The sequence below is a fragment of the Oncorhynchus gorbuscha genome, linkage group LG05 (assembly GCF_021184085.1).
Source record: "Oncorhynchus gorbuscha isolate QuinsamMale2020 ecotype Even-year linkage group LG05, OgorEven_v1.0, whole genome shotgun sequence".
Taxonomy (NCBI): domain Eukaryota; kingdom Metazoa; phylum Chordata; class Actinopteri; order Salmoniformes; family Salmonidae; genus Oncorhynchus; species Oncorhynchus gorbuscha.
Window position 1 is genome coordinate 73,814,820 of NC_060177.1, and position 18,105 is coordinate 73,832,924.

Here is an 18,105-nt window from a genome sequence, read left to right on the forward strand (position 1 = left end):
CCTACAGCTTCCACACGATGTCACCAGTCTTGTCAATTGCCTAGGCTTTGTTTCTTGGTCAAACGAAGAAGAGACAGCCCATTTCCTCCGGTCTCCGACAGGATGTTTTGGAGTAGAAATTTCTGAACATGATTTGAAGACGTCGAGCTATTGAATATACATCGCCCCGTGATCAATTTGATAGATTATTAACGTGTACTAATACCTAAAGTTGCACTACAAAAGTATTTCGAAGTGTTTTGTGAAAGTTTATCGTCGACTTTTTTAATTTAAAAAAAATTACGTTGCGTTATAAAACGCAGTTTTTTCCTTGATCACACAGTCTTCATAGATCGATATCTAGGCTATATATGGACCGATTTACCAACAAAGAAGATCGTCAAAGGTAATGAATGTTTTATATTTTATTTCTGCGTTTTGTGTAGCGCCGACTATGCTAATTATTTTGTTTACGTCCCCTGCGGGTCTTTTGGGGTGTTGCATGCTATCAGATAATAGCTTCTCATGCTTTCGCCGAAAAGCATTTTAAAAATCTGACTTGTTGGCTGGATTCACAACGAGTGTACCCTGCATGTGTGTTTTAATGAACGTTTGAGTTTTAACGAGTGCTATTAGCATTTAGCGTAGCGCATTTGCATTTCCAGATGTCTAGATGGGACGCATGCGTCCCGGGTCGACCCAAGAGGTTAATCTCAAAATGGCCATAACTCAAAAACCTTTGAGGCTTAGACACCATTTTGTTCGGGGCCAACTGCCCATTATGCCAAACCTATGCTCATCATGTTTCGTCTTCAAAATATTTTCCGCTTAGGAGATTAGGCCACGTCGTGATTGGTGATGTTTTGTTCATTTGCAATATGATTCCATTCGCCCTCTTGTGGGATTTACCGGGAGAGCAGAAAAATGACCAAAATTTGAACATTTTATAAAACGGAAAGCGAATGTCCGAGAGAGTTCGTTTGATGACTTCCTGGAAGGTCCGGCCCTGCTGCACGGCCCGACGCCGTCCGCAAATTTTAGAAACGTTGTCGGACGTCTAGTAAGGGACTGTACATTTCAATGTGGACTTTCTCACTAACCATATGGCAAATGTCAAAATGTTCCCTTAAGGTATGTTAAAATAAGTGTTAATTCAGTATTGTTGTAATTGTCATTATTACAAATACATTGTTAAAAAATAGTCAGATTAATCGGTATCAGCTTTTTTTGGTCCTCCCATAATAGGTATCGTATCGGCGTTGAAAAATCATAATCGGTTGACCTCTAGTCCCATGGGGGATCAGTATGAAAAATGGATGTGCTCACTACTCTAAAGCCAAAATCACATGGAGAGACCCCAGAGTAGCCAGTGTCAATTCATATACACTGTATATGCCAATGTTGCCATGAAAATCCATAATAAACAGTGGTGTTTGTTCGCTATGTAGCCCCCCAGTATTACTGTTGTGAGTTCCTTACGGGAGCCAGTGCTAAACTGTTGTTGCTTTGCTAGCTCACAAGGATGTTATAGCTAATAAAGCAGAGTTGCTTATAAACAACCGTCTCGTTCTTATACATAAACAGTATTCTCTATTGAAATCCGAGTCCTCTAGTTTTCCAGTTGTAGCCTGACTATGCTATATGCCTTTGATTGAAATCAACACAGGAAGGCAGCAAGTGTTTTCAAATATGTAGCCTATTTGACTGATAAACCTTAGCTTATAGCCCAATACATTTTAAACTACATCTTTAGTCTACTTAGCATAGGGAAGACATAACGGTTCTTCTAATTCCATTTTGTCACGCCATGGTCGAAGTATTTTGTGTTTTTCTTAAAGTATTTGGTCAGGCCAGGGTGTGACATGGGTTTTTGTATGTGGTGTGTAGCTTAATGGGATTGTAGCTTAGTGGGGTGTTCTAGGAAAGTCTATGGCTGTCTGAAGTGGTTCTCAATCAGAGGCAGGTGTTTATCATTGTCTCTGATTGGGAACCATATTTAGGCAGCCATATTCTTTGGTTGTATTGTGGGTGATTGTCCTTACTGTCTTGATGTCCTTGTTTGATGTTAGTTGACACAAGTATAGGCTGTTTTCGGTTTTTGTTTCATTTATTGTTTTGTAGTGTTCGTGTTTAGTCGTGTTTACGTTTGTTTAAATAAACATGGATCGCAATCGACACGCTGCAGTTTGGTCCGACTCTCCTTCACCATATGAAAACCGTGACAGAATCACCCACCACAGGACCAAGCAGCGTGTCAACAGGCAGGAGCAGCCCAAAGAGGAGATGCGCAATAAGGATTTCTGGACATGGGAGGAAATCCTCGACGGGAGAGGACCCTGGGCTAAACCAGGGGAATATCGCCGCCCCAAGGAGGAACTAGAGGAAGCTAAAGCTGAGAGGCGTTGGTATGAGGAGGCAGCACGGCGACGTGGATGGAAGCCCGGGAATCAGCCCCAAAAATTTATTGGGGGGAGGCTTACAGGGAGTATGGCTACGCCAGGTAGGAGACCTGCGCAAACTCCCTGTGCTTACCGGGGGGCTAGAGAGACCGGGCAGGCACCGTGTTATGCAGTGGTGCGCACGTTGTCCCCAGTGCGGGTGCATAGCCCGGTGCGGTATATTTCAGCTCCGCGTATCGGCCGGGCTAGATTGAGCGTCGAGCCAAATGCCATGAAGCCGGCTCTACGCATCTGGTCTCCGGTGCGTCTCCTTGGGCCGGCTTACATGGCACCAGCCTTGCGCTCGGTGTCTCCGGTTCGCCTACATAGCCCAGTACGGGCTATTCCACCTCGCCGCACTGGCAGGGCGACCGAGAGTATTCAACCGGGTAAGGTTGGGCAGGCTCGGTGCTCAAGAGCTCCAGTGCGCCTGCACGGTCCGGTCTATCCAGTACCACCTCCACACCCCAGCCCTCCGGTAGCAGCTCCCCGCACCAGGCTTCCTGTGCGTGTCCTCGGCCCAGTACCACCAGTGCCAGCACCACGCATCAGGCCTACTGTGCGCCTTGCCTCTCCAGCGCTGTCGGAGTCTCCTGCCTCTCCTGCACTGTCGGAGTCTCCCGCCTCTCCAGTGCTGTCAGAGCCCTTCTCCTCTCCTGCGCTACCGGAGTCTCCTGTCTGTTCAGTGCAGCCAGCCTGCATGGAGCAGTCAGCTGCCAGCCTACATGGAGCAGTCAGAGCTGCCAGCCTGCATGGAGCAGTCAGAGCTGTCAGTCTGCATGAAGCAGCCAGAGCTGTCAGTCTGCATGAAGCAGCCAGAGCTGTCGGTCTGTGTGGAGCAGCCGGAGCTGTCGGTCTGCATGGAGCAGTCAGAGCTGTCAGTCGGCAAGGAGCTGCCAGTCTGCAAGGAGCTGCCAGTCTGCATGGAGCAGTCAGAGCTGCCAGCCTGCATGGAGCAGTCAGAGCTGTCAGTCTGCATGGAGCAGTCAGAGCTGTCAGTCTGCATGAAGCGGCCAGAGATGTCAGTCTGCATGAAGCAGCCAGAGCTGCCAGTCTGCAAGGAGCTGCCAGTCTGCAAGGAGCTGCCAGTCTGCAAAGAGCTGCCAGTCTGCAAGGAGCTGCCAGTCTTCAAGGAGCTGCCAGTCTGCACGGAGCGGCCAGAGCTGCTAGTCGGTAAGAAGCCGCCAGAGCTGTCAGCCTACATGGAGCAGCCAGAGCCGCCAGTCAGCATGGAGCAGTCAGAGCCGCCAGTCAGCATGGGTCAGCCAGATTCTTCCAGATCTGCCAGTCAGCCAGATTCTTCCAGATCTGCCAGTCAGCCAGAATCTTCCAGATCTGCCAGTCAACCAGGCTCTTCCAGATCTGCCAGTCAGCCAGACTCTTCCAGATCTGCCAGTCAGCCGGGATCTGCCAGAACTGCCAGTCAGCCAGGATCTGCCAGTCGGCCAGGATCCGCCAGTCAGCCAGGATCTGCCAGTCAGCCAGGATCTGGTGGATCCATCAACCTGCCTGAGCTTCCTTTCACTCCTGAGCTTCCTTTCACTCCTGAGCTTCCCCTCAGTCCCGAGCTTCACCACAGTCCCGATCTGCTCCTCAGTCTCGTGGGGTTCTGGGTGAGGAATACTAGGCCATGGTTGGCGGCGAGGGTGGACTATCTAGGGACGCAAGGAGAGGGGACTAAGACATTTACTGAGTGGGGTCCACGTCCCGCGCCGGAGCCGCCACCATGGACAGACGCCCACCCAGACCCTCCCTATTGATTTGAGGTGCGTTCGGGTGTCCGCACCTTAGGGGGGGGGGGGGTTCTGTCACGCCCTGGTCGAAGTATTTTGTGTTTTTCTTCATGTATTTGGTCAGGCCAGGGTGTGACATGGGTTTTTGTATGTGGTGTGTAGCTTAGTGGGATTGTAGCTTAGTGGGGTGTTCTAGGAAAGTCTATGGCTGTCTGAAGTGGTTCTCAATCAGAGGCAGGTGTTTATCGTTGTCTCTGATTGGGAACCATATTTAGGCAGCCATATTCTTTGGTTGTATTGTGGGTGATTGTCCTTACTGTCTTGATGTCTTTGTTTGATGTTGACACAAGTATAGGCTGTTTTCGGTTTTTGTTTCGTTTATTGTTTTGTAGTGTTCGTGTTTAGTCGTGTTTACGTTTGTTTAAATAAACATGGATCGCAATCGACACGCTGCAGTTTGGTCCGACTCTCCTTCACCATATGAAAACCGTGACACATTTCTACAAACGACCCATGCAATTTATTTGCTTTTACCAGATTGCTCTGTGTAGACGCAAGAAAAATGGACTTGCTTTCCAATTTGACATGCTATGATGCCGTTGACGCTGTTTTCTCTCAAATGCCTTCTATTTCCAGCGAGAGCACACTAGTTCTCACTCTTAAAATATGTTTGCTGTTTTCATCTGTCTGTGCTGTCACAGACAGTCCAGCTGTCAATGAAAAAGTCCAGCTGTCAATGAAAAACAATAGCAATTGTTAGAAGCGGAGAAAATATCATTTCAGAAGGGGAAGTTGATTTACTTCTGCCTCTTTCTCACTCATATACCACATAACCACCTCACACCTTTATTCTGTCCTTTCTTTTCCTTCACTTCCTTCTCTTTCTTCTCCTTTTTATCCCACTCCTCCATCCTTTCTTTGCTTTCAGCCCTTCTCACAAAGACATCACACTTCAGCTGTACTTATCAAGACTGCTATTATATAAAAGCAGCCTCTTTTCTTTCTGTCACACTCTTTCCACTCTCTCTCTCTCTTTATCCCCCTCTCCTCCACACTCCTTTTCCTGTCCCTGACTCTCAGCCGTCATTGTTAGTGTGAGAGGTGTGGATGGAAACACAATGGAAACCAATCGACAAGCAGTCAATATCAGCGAGAGAGAGAGAGAGAGCATAAAGAGAGATAGAGAGCATAAAGAGAGATAGAGAACATACAGAGAGATAGAGAGCATAAAGAGAGAGAGAGAGCATAAAGAGAGATAGAGAGCATAAAGAGAGAGAGCATAAAGAGAGAATAGATTAGAAAGAGAGAAATAGAGAGAGAGTTAGAGAAAGAGAGAAATAGAGAGGGGGAGAGAGAGTTAGAGAAAGAAAGAATAGATTAGAGAGAGTTAGAGAAAGAGAGAATAGATTAGAGAGAGTTAGAGAAAGAGAGAAATAGAGAGGGGAGAGAGAGTTAGAGAAAGAAAGAATAGATTAGAGAGAGTTAGAGAAAGAGAGAATAGATTACAGAGAGAGAGAGAGTTAGAGAATAGATTTAGAAAGAGAGATAGAGAGAGTTAGAGAAAGAGAGAATAGATTACAGAGAGAGAGAGAGTTAGAGAATAGATTTAGAAAGAGAGATAGAGAGAGTTAGAGAAAGAGAGAATAGATTAGAAAGAGAGAGAGAGTTGGAGGAGCAGATTACCATAAAAGGAGAGGAAATATCTTCACAGGAGTAAGAGGAGCAACGCAGTGATAAAGAGACAGAAAAGACAAACACACAGAGCATAACGTCCACAAAGTGTTTTATGTCACGGTGGAGCCGTCTCTGCACACGCAGATCAGATAAACATAAACATCAACTGTGTGTGTGTGTGTGTGTGTGTGTGTGTGTGTGTGTGTGTGTGTGTGTGTGTGTGTGTGTGTGTGTGTGTGTGTGTGTGTGTGTGTGTGTGTGTGTGTGTGTGTGTGTGTGTGTGTGTGTGTGTGTGTGTGTGTGCGTGTGCATGTGCGTGGGTGTGTGGGTGTGTTGTTTGGTGGTGGTGTGAGCAAGAGTAGGCCAATAAAGAGTGAGGCAGAACAAAGCAGAGAGGGGGAGAGAGAGTGAAGAACAAACACCATTGTAAATACAACCTATATTTGTGTTTATTAATTTCCCCTTTTGTACTTTAACTATTTGCACATCCTTACAAACTGTATATAGACATAATATGACGTTTGAAATGTCTTTATTATTTTGGAACTGTTGTGAGTGTTATGTTTACTCTACATTTTTTATTGTTTATTTCACTTTTCTTTATAATCTATTTCACTTGCTTTGGCAATGTAAACATGTGTCCTCTGCCTGAAAAGCCTTTAAATTGAATTGAATTGAGAGAGCTACCAGAGTGTGTATAATGCTTAGCCTAGCAGTCTGAGGGATTTAGTGCTCCCAGGCAGTTTGGGGTGGGTGGTGATGGGGGAGGGTTAGGGAGGGGGAAGTAGGGAGATGGGAGCAGAGATAATATTTATTCCCTCTCCCCTCCACACCCCACCCAGGCCCTACTTCTATAATTATGTGTGGCTAAGTAATTTGGGATCTGAAGAGGAAAAAACACAGACATTTTTAACTGCTTCTTCCCTCTCTCAACTTCTTCTCTCACTCGCTCTCTCTCCTCTCTTTCCTTCTCTTTCTTTTCCACTCTTCTCTCTTTCTCATTTATCTCTCACATACACTCCAGTACACCTCCCTCGTTGCTCCCTGATTTGAGCACGCCTGACTGGAGTATCCATTAGCTGGTTATTTTCGAGCACTTAACGGACATAGACACAGCCCCGCTAGATGTTACTCATCCCAGCCTTTCTTGTGGCCCAGTCAGGAGCAGTTAAAATGGAGTCCCCCCCCCCCACTCCTCTCCCAGCCAAACCCCAGTGACAGCCCTGTAAACCAGCTCTATACAAAGCACAGCATCTGTAGTCTGAGAGAGAGAGAGAGAGAGAGAGAGAGAGAGAGAGAGAGAGAGAGAGAGAGAGAGAGAGAGAGAGAGAGAGAGAGAGAGAGAAGAGAGAGAGATAAAAGAGAGAGAGAGAGAAAAAAGAGAGAAAAGAGCCAAACCTTCCATAACAAAGGGAGGGAGGGAGGGGGAGGGAGGGAGGGAGGGAGGGAGGGAGGGAGGGAGGGAGGGAGGGGGAGGGAGGGAGGGAGGGAGGGAGGGAGGGAGGGAGGGAGGGAGGGAGGGAGGGGGAGGGAGGGAGGGATGTTCATTTCTGATTGTTTATTTCATTTTTGTTTATTGTTTATTTTATATTTTGTTTATTGTTTATTTAATCTGCTTTGGCAATGTTAACATATGTTTCTCATGCCAATGAAGCCCCTCTGAATGGAATTGAATTGAGAGAGGGAGAGGGGTGGGGGTTTGTTTGAAATGCCAGCAGGATGCGTTGATGCAGAGAATGAGACTAAAACTTAAAAGGAAAACCAATGCAAATGAGTGACACGGATTAAATTATTGGCATGTAAATATATGTTTACATTGCCAAAGAAAGTGAAATAGATAATAAACAACAGTGAAATCAACAATAAAAAGTAAACAGTAAACATTACACTCACAAAAGTTTCAGAGGAATGGAGACATTTCAAATGTCATATTATGTCTAGATACAGTGTTGTGATGATGTGCAAATAGTTAAAGTACAAAATGGGAAATACATATGGGTTGTATTTACAATGGTGATTGTTCTTCACTGGTTACCCTTTTATTGTGGCAACAGTTCACAGATCTTGCTGCTGTGATGGCACACTGTGGTATTTCACTCAATAGATATGGGAGTTTATCAAAATTGGATTTGTTTTCGAAGTCTTTCTCTCTCTGCCCACCAATTACGGTAATGAGTGGTTGGGAGGGATGTAGGCAGGGATAGATGGATGGAGGTGGGGTGTGTGATTGGGGGAGAACAGACAGAGAGGACAGACAGTATTTTTTTTCACTTTTGTTTATTATCTATTTCACTTGCTTTGTCAATGTAGACATATATGATTCCCTTGCCAATAAAGCCCTTTGAATGCAATTGAATCGAGAGAGGATCTCTCCATTCTCTACTATGTCCCTCGTTAAATGGAATTAAGATGGAGCATATGGCATGATCTAAAGTGGAGTATAGTCTTTTTTTTATTTAACTGAGCAAGTCAGTTAAGAACAAATTGTTATTTACAAGGACGGCCTCCCAAAAGGAAAAAAGGCTTCCTGCGGGGACGGGGGGCTGGGATTAAAAATAAAAATACAAATAAATATAAATATAGGACAAACACACAACACTACATAAAAAGAGACCTAAAACAACAACATAGAAAGGCAGCAAGACATGACAACACAGCATGTTAGCAACATAACAACAACATGGTAGGAACAGAACATTATAGCAACACAAAACATGGTACAAACATTAGTGGGCACAGACAACAGCACAAAGGGCAAGAAGGCAACAATACATCAAACAAAGCAGCCACAACTGTCAGTAAGAGTGTCCATGATTGAGTCTTTGAATGAAGAGATTGAGATAAAACTATCCCGTTTGCAACGAACTGAAAAGACGAGCGACCCAGGGATGTTTGCGCTTTGGGGACATTTAACAGAATGTGACTGGCAGAACGGTTGTTTTATGTGGATAGGGGGGAGTGACGCCTAAGCGAGTTTTATAAATAAGCATCAACCAGTGGGTCTTGCTCTAGGTATACAGAGATTACCAGTTTACTGAAGAGTATAGAGTGCAGTGATGTGTCCTATAAGGAGCATTGGTGGCAAATCAGATGGCCTAAAGGTAAAGAACATCTAGCCGCTCGAGAGCACCCTTACTTGCCGATCTATACATTACGTCTCTGTATTCTAGTATGGGTAGGATGGTCATCTTTATCAGGGTTAGTTTGACAGCTGGGGTGAAAGAGAAGCAGTTATGATAGAGGAAACCACATCTAGATTTAACTTTAGCCTGCAGCTTTAATATGTGCTGAGAGAAGGACAGTGTACCATCTAGCCATACTCCCAAGTACTTGTATGAGGTGACTACCTCAAGCTCTAAACCCTCAGAGGTAGTAATAACACCTGTGGGAAGATGGTATTCGTCTTACCAAACCACATGACCTTTGTTTTGGAGGTGTTCAAAACAAGGTTAAGAATGCTTGTTGGAGACCAGTGGTTCCCAAACTTGTTATAGTCCTGTACCCCTTCAAACATTCAACCTCCAGCTGCATACCCCCTCTAGCACAAGGGTCAGCGCACTCTCGAATGTAGTTTTTTTGCCATCATTGTAAGCCTGTCACACACACACTATATCACACATTTATTAAACGTAAGAATGAGTGAGAGTTTTTGTCACAACCCGGCTCGTGGGAAGTGGCAAAGAGCTTTTATAGGACCAGGGCACACATAACAATAATCAATCATTTTGCTCCTTATTTAGCCATCTTACATATAAAACCTTATTTGTTCATTGAAAATTGTTAGTAACTCACCACAGGTTAATGAGAAGGGTGTGCTTGAAAGGATGCACATAACTCTGCAATGTTGGGTTGTATTGGAGAGAGTCTCCGTCTTAAATCATTTCCCACACAGTCTGTGCTTGTACTTAGTTTTCATGCTTGTGAGGGCCGAAAATCCACTTTCACATAGGTACGTGGTTGCACAGGACATCAGTGTCTTAACAGTACAATTTGCCAAGGCAGGACACTCTGAGCGCAGCCCTATTCAGAAATCTGGCAGTGGCTTCTGATTGAATTACATTTTCACAGAACAGCTTGTTGCAATTTCGATGAGGCTCTCTTGTTTAGATATTTGTAAGTGGACTGGAGGCAGGGCATGAAAGGGATAACGAATCCAGTTGTTTGTGTCATCCGTTTTGGGGGAAAGTACCTGCGTAATTGCACATCCAACTCACTCAGGTGCTTCGCTATATCACATTTGACATTGTCCGTAAGCTTGAGTTCATTTGCACACAAAAAATCATACAATGATGGAAATACCTGTATGTTGTCCTTGTTAATGTCCCACATATTGAATATAGTTGCAGGGAGTCCCTGTTATCCTAGATTCAGATCATTCAGGCGAGAAAAAACATCACCCAGATAGGCCAGTCGTGTAAGAAACCCATCACCATGCAAGCTTTTGACTACATATGGACCATTAGTGGAATTCCCGCGAGAGAATAACGGTTAATCTGATTGGATGTTAATTATTTGACTAGGCTACCTGTATTTGACATTGTGTTGTTATTTGCTGAACACTAGATGGTTTAGTTTTATTTTTTGTAGTGAAACGAGGCTTCTCAGGCGAGAACAAAACCTCACCCGAATGTATAGCCCCGTTGGAAAATATAAATGGACTGTTTGAATTATTATTATTTTTTAAATGTGAATCACATTTTTATTTGGCATACCCCCGACTGTAAGGGATTTCTTCCATTGACGGAGAGGCGGACCAAAGCGCAGCGTGGTTATTTTGATTCATGTTTTAATAAATCACTTCACATGACCAAACTAACAAAAACAAGAACCGTGAAAACCCAAAACAGCCCTATCTGGTGCAAAACACAGAGACAGGAACAATCACCCACAAACACACAGTGAAACCCAGGCTACCTAAGTATGATTCTCAATCAGAAACAACTAATGACACCTGCCTCTGATTGAGAACCATACTAGGCCGAAACATAGAAATACCCAAAACCTAGAAAAACAAACATAGACTGCCCACCCAACTCACGCCCTGACCATACTAATTAAATACAAAACAAAGGAAATAAAGGTCAGAACGTGACACCGACGGCATTGCGTGTACCCCAGTTTGGGAATACCTGTTGTAGAGCATTTAATGGGGAGGTGTAAGCTAAGTGTAAGACAGTATAATCTGTATATAAATGGATGAGAGAGCTTGCTACTGCCTGAGCTATGTTGTTGAGTAAATTGAGAAGAGCGTTGGGCCTAGGATCAAGCCTTGGGGTACTCCCTTGGTGACAGGCAGTGGCCAAGACAGCAGATTGTCTTACTTTTATACACTGCACTTGTCACGCATTGGTCATAGTGTTTTGTGTTTTCGTTATATATTTGGTCAGGCCAGGGTGTGACATGGGTTTAATATGTTGTGTTTCGTATTGGGGTTTTGTAGGCATTGGGATTGCGGCTGATTAGGGGTGTAGCATAGGCTTGGCTGTCTGAGGCGGTTCTCAATCAGAGTCAGGTGATTCTCGTTGTCTCTGATTGGGAACCATATTTAGGTAGCCGGGGTTTCACTGTGTATTTTGTGGGTGATTGTTCCTGTCTCGGTGTAGTGTTCACCGTATTAGGTTTTCACGTTCCGTTTGTTGTTTTGTATTATTTATAGTTATTTTCATGTATCGCTATTCTTTATTAAAGACATGAGTAACCACCACGCTGCATTTCGGTCCGAATCTCTTTCGACAAACGAACGCCGTTACAGAATCACCCACCACACACGGACTGAGTGGCATGGTTACAGGCAACGACAGCAGGAGCAGTGAAGGGAGGACGTTATGGACAGCAGAAGTATGGAGTATACGACGTGGGATGAAATAGACAGGTGGGCGGTCGACCCAGAGAGAGTGCCGGAGCCCGCCTGGGATTCTCTGGAGCAGTGCGAAGAGGGCTATAGGAGAATGGAGTCGAAGAGAAAGACACGGCGGCGCAGAAAGAAACCCGAAAGTCAGCCCCAAAAATGTATTGGGGGAGGGCTCAGGAAGAGAGTAGCAGAGTCAGGAGTCAGACCTGAGCCAACTCTCCCTGTTAATCGTGAGCAGCAGCGATCAAAGGACTTCTGGACTTGGGAGGAGATATTAGACGGAAAAGGATCCTGGGCTCAGCCTGGAGAATATCGCCGTCCCAAGGAAGAACTGGAGGCGGAAAAAGCGGAGAGGCGCTGGTATGAGGAGGCAGCACGGCGACGCGGATGGAAGCCTGAGAGTCAGCCCCAAAAATGTATTGGGGGGGGCTTACAGGGAGTATGGCTATGCCAGGTAGGAGACCTGCGCAAACTCCCTGTGCTTACCGGGGGGCTAGAGAGACTGGGCAGGCACCGTGTTATGCTATGGAGCGCACGGTGTTTCCAGTGCGGGTGCATAGCCCGGCGCGGTTCATACCAGCCCTTCGTATTGGCCGGGCTAGAGTGGGCATCGAGCCAGGTAAGGTTGGGCAGGCTCGGTGCTCAAGAGCTCCAGTGCGCCTGCACGGTCCGGTCTATCCAGAGCCACCTCCACACACCAGTCCTCCGGTAGCAGCTCCCCGCACCAGGCTTTTTGTGCGTGTCCTCGATCCAGTATCACCAGTTCCAGCACCACGCACCAGGCCTTCAGTGCGCCTCGCCTGTTCAGCACAGCCAGAGCCTTCCTTCCCTCCTGCGCTGTCGGAGTCTCCCGCCTGTTCAGCGCTTCTAGAGCCTTCCTCCTCTACAGCGCTGCCGGAGCCTCCTGCCTGTTCGGAGCAGCCTGAGCTGCCAATCTGCATGAAGCAGCCAGAGCTGTCAGAGCTGTCAGTCTGCAAGGAGCTGCCAGTCTGCAAGGAGCTGTCAGTCTGCAAGGTGCTGCCAGAGCTGTCAGTCTGCATGGAGCAGCCAGAGCTGTCAGTCTGCAAGGAGCTGCCAGTCTGCAAGGAGCTGCCAGTCTGCAAGGTGCTGCCAGCCTGCATGGAGCAGCCAGAGCTGTCAGTCTGCATGATGCAGCCAGAGCTGCCAGTCTGCATGGAGCAGCCAGAGCTGTCAGTCTGCATGGAGCAGCCTGAGCTGTCAGTCTGCATGGAGCAGCCTGAGCAGTCAGTCTGCATGAAGCAGCCTGAGCTGTCAATCTGCATGGAACAGCCAGAGCTGCCAGTCTGCATGGAGCAGCCAGAGTTGCCAGTCTGCATAGAGCAGCTAGATCCGCCAGTCAGCCATGATCTTCTAGATCTGCCAGTCAACCAGATTCTTCCAGATCTTCCAGTCAACCAGTCTCTTCCAGATCTGCCAGTCAACCAGAATCTTCCAGATCCGCCAGCCAGCCAGGATCTACCGGAGCCTACTACCTGCCTGAGGTTCATCTCAGTACTGGGCTTCCTCTCAGTACTGGGCTTTCTCTCAGTACTGGGCTTCCCCTCAGTCCCGAGCTTCCCCTCAGTCCCGAGCTTCCCCTCAGTCCCGAGCTGCCTCAGTCCCGAGCTGCCCCTCAGTCACGAGCTGCCCCTCAGTTCAGTGGGGTTCTGGGTGAGGTTGGATTATCCCAGGACGCGAAGGGGAGGAACTATGACATTAATGGAGTGAGGTCCACGTCCCGAACCGAAGCCGCCACCATGGACAGACGCCCACCAGGACCCTCCCTATGGTTTTGAGGTGCGTCCGGGAGTCCGTACCTTAGGGGGAGGGTTCTGTCACGCCTTGGTCATAGTGTTTTGTGTTTTCGTTATATATTTGGTCAGGCCAGGGTGTGACATGGGTTTAATATGTTGTGTTTTGTATTGGGGTTTTGTAGGCATTGGGATTGCGGCTGAGTAGGGGTGTAGCATAGGCTTGGCTGCCTGAGGCGGTTCTCAATCAGAATCAGGTGATTCTCGTTGTCCCTGATTGGGAACCATATTTAGGTAGCCGGGGTTTCACTGTGTATTTTGTGGGTGATTGTTCCTGTCTCTGTGTAGTGTTCACCAGATAGGCTGTATTAGGTTTTTACGTTCAGTTTGTTGTTTTGTATTATTTATAGCTATTTTCATGTATCGCTTTATTAAAAACATGAGTAACCACCACGCTGTATTTCGGTCCGAATCTCTTTCGACAAACGAACGCCGTTACAGCACTCTTTGAGAGAGGTAGTTAGCAAACCAGATCAAAGACCCCTCAGAGACACCAATACTCCTTAGCCAGCCCACAAGAATGTTAATAAAAATAACAGCACACTATTGCTTAGAATCAAGGGCAATGGTGTCATCATTGAGGACCTTTGAGGTTGCAGTGACACATCCATAACCTGAGAGGAAACCGGATTGCATACCATAGAGAATACTATAGACATCAAGAAAGCCAGTCAGTTGATTAGTGACAAGTTTTTCCAACACTTTTGATAAACAGGGCTAAATATAAATAGTCATATTGTTCTGTAAACTGCTGGGGGCCCATCACAAAACAGTTATGATTATCATTAATCCATCCTTGCGCCATTCTCTCTCTGTCTTTCTCGCTCATTGTCCCTCTCTCAATTCAATTCAAAGGGCTTTGTTGGCATGAGAAACATATGTTTACATTGCCAAAGCAAGGCAGCCAGGCAGCCAGGCAGCCATGAAGTGGGCACTCTTAACCGTGGCACTCTTTTTCAGCGAGGTAATTTGTGGAATAAATCAACTTAATTTAATCGTCTTTATGTAGAATTGAACTGCAATCTCCCACTGTTTCAGTCCCTGCCCTGTTTCTGCTTTCATCACCCTCATATCTCCTATCTCCCCAGGTCTTCCACTCGTCCTGTTGTTGTGTTAATCCAATTTTAGCATTTCCTCTCCATGTTTTCCCTTCTCCTCCCCCATATCTCCTAGTCCACTTCACCCCTCTCTCACCATTCCCTCCCCTAATCATTTACATTTACATTTAAGTCTAATCTACAGCAATTACACAGCTCTTCCATCTCTCTCCATGTACTCATTGTCTCATGCCTTGACTTTCGACGAAGTTCCTCTCGTCTCCTGATGCAACAACTGGGTTTGTGTGTGTGTCCCCGTTAAACTACTGTTTGTCTGTGTATTTATCTCCATGTGGGTACCTGGGTTGTTCCACCAATTAGGTGCCTTTTGAGTAGTGTAACTTGGTCACCTAATTTTAACATTCTGTCATAAAGAGTGTATTTTCAACTGAATAAAACACATGTTTTCCCATCTAAAAAAATTATACTATAGTAAGTGCCTATTAAGTGCCAAATACAATAACAGGGTTGACCATAACAGGGTTGACCATAACAGGGTTGACCATAACAGGGTTGACGACTTCATCTTAAATCATCCGTAAATTCTCCTGTGACAAAGGGAATGGAAGCTTGTTGTGTGCAACAGGGAAGGGCAATTGAATTCAAGCTTTCACATTTGCTTTATTGTGAAACATGTCTAGCCTGTCTATCTATGGGGAATAGGGTTGATGTGTGATGTGCAAACGTTATCCAACACAAAATGGCCAAAAGGAGTAAAACCAGCTCCCCTGCTTTTACACTATGATTTACTATTAGATGTTCAATGTTTCTTTTGAAGACTAAAATAAAGGAATAGTTTCACCCTATTAAAACAAGAGTTCAATTCACGTAACATTGTCAACAAAATAACTAGGGCTTCACAATTATGCTGAAAACATGGATAAATGTTGGTGTTAATTAAGTGGGTTAAAATCTTCCTAGAAGTCACAGTGGAGGAACAGAGGGACGTGTCAAAATGCACAATCTTGGCACTTTAGCAAGATTTAAAAATACATTTAAAAAATGTATTTTATTTTCCATGTGGTTTATAGTAAAGGACACGCTATTCAGTATAATAGGCTTTTAAAATTCTATTCAATATTAGTGCACAATTTCTACTTAAAATATCAAAGGGGTGCAAAATGCACTCATTTCATGGAATGACCCACCTGCTTTTGACCAGGGTTTGTGTGTGTATTCTTTTATAGTGGTCGGGTGCTGTACAGTTTAGGTTTCCTTCTTTCTTGGTCTGAATCATTTTAGCCTGCATGTTGCTGCTTCAAAGAGCCTAAAATAGCCCTTTAATTATAGTGCAGTGTGTGAGCTCCTCCATGGTTAGCAGCTATAAGCAGAGCCTGGCAGTATGTCCAGTAAGGCTCTCATTGAAAGGAGCGCTTGCTGACTGAAGAGAGAGGCTGGAGTCAGCAGCATACATGGAGGCACATCAGAGGAGACCTAAAGGAGCTCTGAACCAGCCAAGCCCTGCTCCCTGGTCTGCTGCTCTGGCCCTTCCCTCCACCAGCCTGACCGTGATGTCTGTGAAGATGGGAGCGAGACATCACAGAGATGGGAGTGGAGAACTCTTATAGCGGAGTGGCTAGCTAAAGTCCCAGAGAGATGGAACACTGGTACTCTGTTTCCATAGAACCCATTGAAGTGACCTTGGCACGTCTGAAGAGTTCAACTGTGGAGAGACACAGACCTCTGCTGCCTCACCCACAATCAACATTTTATGGGTTTGCAGTTTTCCCTTTGGTCTGTGGTGTGTGTTTCATCTGTTGAAATCATTAGACCTTCTCTTTGCTCTCATTTCTGTGGCATTTTACTCCTTCTCTCCCCTTCATTCTATTTTCCCTTATTAGTTTAGTCTCTTCTCTTATGTAGGGACTTTAATATCTAGTATCTTTTCATAATACCTGCTAAATCTGACAGAGACCCCTCATTAAGCCACCCTACCACGCAGGCAGTCAGACTGGCCTCAGGGCTGACGCTGTGTGGTGACAGATGGGAAGTGCAGCCTGCCATAGCGACTGGTAATGACAGTGGCACTAATCATTTTAAACAACCGCCTTCAAGCTCTGCAAAATGTTACGTTATTGTGGGGAAATGTTCAAGTCACTAAGCAGGTACCCGGAGGGTTGTTTGGGAGTGTGTGTGTTTGTGTGTGTGTGTTTGTGTGTGTTTGTGTGTGTGTGTGTGTGTGTGTGTGTGTGTGTGTGTGTGTGTGTGTGTGTGTGTGTGTGTGTGTGTGTGTGTGTGTGTGTGTGTGTGTGTGTGTGTGTGTGTGTGTGTGTGTGTGTGTGTGTGTGTGTGTGTGTGTGTGTGTGTGTCAACACCAGACCTTTTCTGGCAGGGTAGAACCTAGCAGATGTGCTCTTGGCTCCCTTGAGGATCTCGTCTCTTCTCCTCTCATCTTGTCTCTCCTCATCCAGCACACGCGCCCATACCCTCCAATGTTTATACGCTGCTGCTCTCTAGATAATAACTATATTCCACGTTTATTCCCTTCTCCCCACTGCCTATCCCCCCAAGTTTCCCCTCCTCCCTTCCTTATCCTGTCTTTCTATACCTCCATGGTCTCTCTCTTTCTCCGTCCCTCCCCCTCTCTTTTTGTCTTTGACTTAATGTCCTCCAACCCACCACCTCTATAGTTCTGGTTCGTTGCTATACCCTCAAACTAGGCCAGGAAGAAAGTAACGTGATGTCGTCACCATAAATCATAACTCCTCCTGAAGGAGCTCAGGTATTATTTTTAGAGTAACATAAATATTATTCAGTTCATGATATCACTTTATTGAGGATTGTCTGACGTTTTGCACATGACTTCCCTTTGATAAGAGCGAGGCACGGAGACGCGACAGGGAACACAGGCGTGGATAATGGAAACTACACTGCATTTTCATTTCCGCTCTATCGGTTTCTTACTGTCTGTGGCTCTGTGTGTTTGTGTTTTACTGCATTGTGTGTGTGTGTGTGTGTGTGTGTGTGTGTGTGTGTGTGTGTGTGTGTGTGTGTGTGTGTGTGTGTGTGTGTGTGTGTGTGTGTGTGTGTGTGTGTGTGTGTGTGTGTGTGTGTGTGTGTGTGTGTGTGTGTGTGTGTGTTGCGAGGATGTGTCTCTGTGGGTGTGTATGTTTTGGGAGGATGTGTCTCTGTGTGTGTGTGTGTGTGTGTGTGTGTGTGTGTGTGTGTGTGTGTGTGTGTGTGTGTGTGTGTGTGTGTGTGTGTGTGTGTGTGTGTGTGTGTGTGTGTGTGTGTGTGTGTGTGTGTGTGTGTGTGTTGGGAGGATGTGGGTGTATGTGGGTATGTATGCGGGTGTGTGTATGTGGGTGTGTATGTGGGTGGGTGTGTGTATGTGGGTGTGTGGGTGTGGGTGTGTATGTATGTGTGTGTCTGTGTATGTGGGTGTGTGTGTGTGTGTGTGTGTGTGTGTGTGTATGTGTGGGTGTGTGTGTCTCCACCAGCAGATGTGTGTGTGTGTGTGCGTGTGCGTGTGTGTGTATGTGTGTGTATGTGTGTGTATGTGTATATGTATGTTTGCATTGA

General features: G+C 45.9%; 1 protein-coding gene across 2 annotated transcripts in view; it reads left to right on the forward strand.

Moving 5' to 3' along the window:
- LOC124036475 (semaphorin-4C-like) overlaps positions 1 to 18,105 on the forward strand; it is a 126,676-nt gene that overhangs the window by 79,376 nt on the left and 29,195 nt on the right. The gene's annotated exons all lie outside the window — the stretch shown is intronic.